Genomic DNA, 5,556 nt, shown 5'->3' with positions numbered 1-5,556 from the left:
TGATGCATGTTCTTCTGAACTGTCAGGGAGTCGGGCACACGTGCCCCATCCCGTTTAGGCGCATTACTTCAGCACGTGTTTCCTAAGAACGGGGCATCCTCTGGCAGAAGCCCAGTGCAGGCACCAAATAGCAACGATGCGTCACTTCCATCAAACTGATAAGCTTCATTTCTAACGTTGTCGGTTGTCCCAGTAATGTCCTTGCTAATATTTTACCCCCAAGTACATGATCCCGTCAGGGATCGCGTAATGTGTTTAGATGCCATCTCTTTTATCTTTTAATTTGTAATGTTTCCTCAGCCTCCCTTTGTCTCGTATGACACTCACATATTTGCAGTCTGCAGACCAGTGATGTTGGTGCCCTGAGGATAAGCAGTGTTTTCTCCCGTCTAAGCAAACTGGGGAGACATTTGAAGGTCAGGCCAGTATCCTATTTCTTACCAAACTTTCCCTCCAAGGGTGAATTTCCACTGATGATTCTTGCTGGAAACAGTCCTTACTATGATGGGTGCAAAGTGGTGACTTGGCCACTCCACCTTTCCTCATATTAAGGAAACCTTTCTCCCTCATTCTCCATTCATCTATTTATTTATCTAAATATTAACTTCCTTTCCCTTTAAGCCAGCCATGCTCCTCAGAGGTATCAGGGGGAGGGGGAAGCTGAGAGGGCAGAGCCTGGCCCCTCACTGTAGCCTTGGCCCCAGGAGCCCCCCAGCGATCTGTTTAACGTGTTAAGAATTTGTGTATAACTCCATTTTCAGAAAAGTAGTCTGTGTTTTAAACTGTAGTTTGAAAACCACTATCTTAAATATCCCTCTTTCCCAACTTTTAAGTATGAGTCAGAGAACTCTATGCTCAAATACTGCAGAGGCAGCTGACTCATTCTCTGAATCCCTGTACAGATAAGACTTCCTGGCGACACCGTGCTCACAGAGACGCGAAAGGTCTCGCTCTTCAGTCTTGTTCCCAAAATGTGCGTGTGTGACCACAGCTGTCATGCAGCACGGGTGAGAAGGCGGGTGAAATAGCCTTGCTCTCGGTTGCTTCCAGCATCTCACGGCAGCCTCCCTGCCTGTCAGCAAAGGCCAAGGGGCCAGCATGGTGGGGCTGCATCCAGGAGGAACGTGTGGGGAGGGGGCCTCTGTCTGGGCGCCTCCCCGACCCCGCTCCCCTGTGAGGAGAGGGGGACCTGAGCCTTCGGGCTACTCTGTGGGAGAAGGTGCAGAGCCGTCCTTGGCTCTGAGCACGTCGTCAGCATCGGCTTAGTGTCAGGCGGACTGCAGGCTGCTGCGGCTGCTCAGTCGCTCCGGTGTGTCCGACCCTTTGCGACCCCGTGGACTGCAGCACGCCAGGCCCCCCTGTCCTTCACCATCTCCCGGAGCTTGCTCAGACTCATATCCATTGAGTCAGTGATGCCATCCAACCATCTCATCCTCTGTTGCCCCCTTCTTCTCCTGGCCTCAATCTTTCCCAGCATCAGGGTCTTTTCCAGTGAGTCAGCTCTTCTCATCAAGGGGCCAAAGTATTGGAGTTTCAGCTTTAGCATCAGTCATTCCAATGAATATTCAGGACTGATTTCCTTTAGGATTGACTGGTTTGATCTCGTTGCAGTCCAAAGGACTCTCAAGAATCTTCTCCAACACCATAGTTCGAAAGCATCAATTCTTAAGTGCTCAGCTTTCTTTATGGTCCAACTCTCACATCCATACATGACTACTGGAAAAACCATAGCTTTGACTAGACAGACCTTCTTTCACAAAATGATGTCTCTGCTTTTTAATACACTGTCTAGGTTCGTCATAGCTTTCCTTCCAAGGAGCAAGCTCTTTTAATGTCATGACTCTAGGAGTTCTCTATAAATTCCAAACATTGACTGAAGACATTTATTTACAGACTTTAAGTAAGCATTCAAGCTGCTTTCAATCTTGAGCTGACTTTTGTTCCACCACCTGAAAGGACCATGTCATACGCTCCTGGTTTCTCCAGTTGTTCAGTAAACACTTGCTGATTGATAGCAGAATCAGCCTCTGTTCTGCTTCTTCTAGAATATTCATTAAGAGCTTCTGTATAGTGATGCTGTTCCATAATCAGTAGGTCGGTAAGTGGGTGGCTGGGTAGATGTGTAGGTAGGTGGGTGGAGCTCTTACCCCTTTATTCCATCACGGATCCTCATAGTGCCGCCCTGTCTGCTCAGCAGATGTGTGTGTGTCCTGTGTCTTCCTGTGCCACACACTGCACTAGGCCGGGTGTGTGCTCGCAAGCGAGATACGAGTGCAACTCCTCGTGGAGGTCATGTTCTTTTAGGGAGAGACTGACAGTAAAGAAGCAGTAGGCAGTTTCAGACAGCGGTGAGTGCCGTGAGGAGAAGAAAATACTGCAGGCTGAGGGTGAGGCTGTTTCTCAGTGGGTGGTTCAGGAAGGCCCTCCGAGGCAGGGAATGGTGTCTACGGGCTGTTGGGGAAGAGCCGACTGACGAGTGGCTTGCTCCCCAGAGCCAGGTCTCACACCCTGCTGTGTCTGACCCCAGCCCCTCAGCCTCTGCTCACTCCCATTCCTCATCTCGCCTCGTCCTGTTTCCTGGCTGTTACGTTTGTTATTGCTTAACCAGTCTTGGGTCTGTGACTTTGGGCAAGTAGCCTACATTACTCATTTCAAAATGGCTGGCTGCTTTTTCTTGCAACACTTAGGACACAATGCTTTACAAATTCTCCCCAGAGAGGGCTGATTCCCACTCTGTGTGATCCCTACCTTGTGGATAAGACCTTTTCGAAAAAGTGTTCTGTAAGTTAGTTGTTTAGATTGGGAATATATTTTCCCATTGAAACATCATAATATATGATGGTTGTTGGTAAGCCAGAAACAGTGTAATTAATGGTTAACCAGCCTGTGATGTGATGGAACTAGACTGGGATGGTGCAGGTGGGGAAGTATCTAGACCCTGCAGGCAGGTGTCTTCTGTAGATGTGGGACTTGCCCCAGGTGATGTGTTGAAAGACCAGCTCTTTTACCTGCCTTTCATAGGCTTCTGAGAACCCAGTATCCTTGAATTGATCAGATTCTAATCCCTTCTGGAAACCACCCAAACCTCCCAAGTCCTTGGAATATTCCAGATTTCAAATTGCTCACCAACCTCATTTTTATGTACAACTTGGACATCTATTTTACACCTGTTTTCAGTTGAGAGAGCTGATATGTTGTCCCTAATGTGCAAAGTTCCGTTTCTCCCTGGCGGAGTCTGGGGGACACAGAGAAGACAGTTGTCTCCGTGTCACTGGACAATTTCCTGCCAGTAATTGCTGGTGGAGGCAAGATCCATCAGTATCACTAGCGGTAATAATAATAATCCCTGTGTTCTGTGTAGTATTTGAGGATCACTTTAACTGCCCCAGGGTCAGTATTTATGGCATTGTCATTATAAGTGATGGTGAGAAAGGAGGGGGTGGAAGATGGGAGCCTGCAGAATTGGGGAGGAGAAAGCCCTCTAATCCTTCAGTTATTCTTAGAAGTCAGCATTTAAGTAAACAGAAAAGGAAACCGAATGGCCTTGTAAAGGGCCGCCTTTCACACCCTTGTGGAAGGACAGACTGATGGCTGCTTTCGGGTGATGGTCCCTGGTGTAGCGTCTGTCAAGTGACTCGGCGTCCCCTTCCTTATAGAGAGTTCAGGCTGCAGTGCCTGCTCCAGGGGGCTTCACACTGTAATAAGCATCTGTAGTCCTAGTGAGCCAGTGGCAGCCTGCAAAACAGCCCGGGTGGAAAAGGCAGGGTGTGTAAGTGCATGTCCCATTCAGGGAGGGAGGAGCAGATGGGTGTGACGGAGGCCCATGCTGGTGGCAGGAGAAAGTCACATTCTGTGTCGTATGTCAGGAATGACTCGGTACTTTTGATCTAATAACTCATTTCATCCTCACACACAACCCTTTGATAGGGTGCTATATTATCGCCCCATTTAACAGATGAGAAAACCAAGGCCCAGATCTGTCTCAGGTCAGTTATCTCATAGATTAGTAGGTGCTAGAGCTGGAATCTTAGTCCACGCTCTTTTTTTAACTTTTTATTTTGTGTTGGTATATAGCTGATGAACATGCTACAGTAGTTTCAGGTGAACAGCAGAGCAACTCAACCATATACGTTTCCATTCTCCCCCAAACTCCCCTCCCACCCAGGCTGTCCCATAACATTGACAGAGTTCCATGTTGGCCCTCATTCTTAACCACTGAAATTCACTGCCTCTCTGGTGTTTTGGAGAAGAGGTTAGACCCGGGTTGGGCAGGGCATGGAATACAAAGTGAAGAGATGGGAATTTGACAACCAGTATGCAGCTGAGAGCCACAGAAGTTTTCCAGCATTGCAGGTTGGGCCAGGATTTGTGGTTGTGGAAAGATAATTTTGCCAGCAGTGTGCAGGAGGGAGAAAGACTGAGAATGAGAACATTTTTTCCCTCAGCACCTAATCACGAGAGTTTCCTCTGCTGGACGCCCTTCTAAGCTCTGGGGATAAGGCAGGCACGGTCCCGGCCCTCGTGGCGCTTTCTCTGCAGTTGAAAAGCCAGACGGCAGACATGGGGCAGCACAGAACAGGGGAGGGGGCAGGCGTCACTTTGGTGCAACCAGAGACGGCCTCTCCCGAGGTGGGACCTGAGCACCAGCGTCTGAGCACCCGTGAGGAGAGCCCCGGGAGAGCTGACCAGGCAGAGGGGGGCCTGCAGGGAGGACGGTTGGGACCGGGCCGGTGTTGGGTAACCTCCAGAAACCCCCCGCCCTGTGGCGCATGGCAAGCCCCTCTGCATGTGTGGGTGGATGGACAGAGCACAGCCAGTCTGGATAGCAATGAGTGCTCAGGCAGGGCCTCAGGACTGCGACAGCCTCACGTGAAAACAGCTGCTCAGCTGGGTGTTCCGTTTAGTCACTAAGTTGTGTCTGACTCTTTGTGACCCCACAGACTGTAGCCCACCAGGCTCCTCATGGGATTTCCTAGGCAAGAATACTGGAGTGGGTTCCATTTCCTTCTCTAGGGGATCTTCCTGACCCAGGGATCGAACCCACATATGCATTGGCAGGTGGATTCTTTACCACTCAGCCACCCAGGAAGCCCATTCTATTTAGTACTTTGCTTTTTTTAGTCATTATATCACTTCATGGAAGGCAGCATTAGTACAGAGTTTATAAGCTGGGGCTCTGCAGTCAGACTCCGGGGTTCACCTCAGCTTTAACCTTAATTAACCTTCTGTCTTGGGGCAAGTTTCTTATCTCCCTGTGACTCAGTTTCTTTCTCTCCAAAGGAGATTTTATATGGATGAAATTAAATCATACATGTAAATTAAATCATATGTGCCTGGCACATCGTAAACGCTCAGTAAATGTCGTCCTGCGTTATTCTAGATCCGTGTTTGCTTGTATAAACATCGGGCTTCCCTGGTGGCTCAGACGGTGAAGAATCTGCCTGCAGTGTGGGAGACCTGGTTTTGATCCTGGGGTCGGGAAGATCCCCTGGAGGAGGAAATAGCAATCTACTCTAGTATTCTTGCTTGGAGAATTCCATGGACAGAGGAGCCTGT

The sequence above is a fragment of the Oryx dammah genome, unplaced genomic scaffold (genome assembly GCF_014754425.2).
Source record: "Oryx dammah isolate SB20612 unplaced genomic scaffold, SCBI_Odam_1.1 HiC_scaffold_11108, whole genome shotgun sequence".
Lineage (NCBI taxonomy): Eukaryota > Metazoa > Chordata > Mammalia > Artiodactyla > Bovidae > Oryx > Oryx dammah.
The sequence above is the reverse complement of the archived record's forward strand: the minus strand, read 5'-3'. Positions refer to the sequence as shown.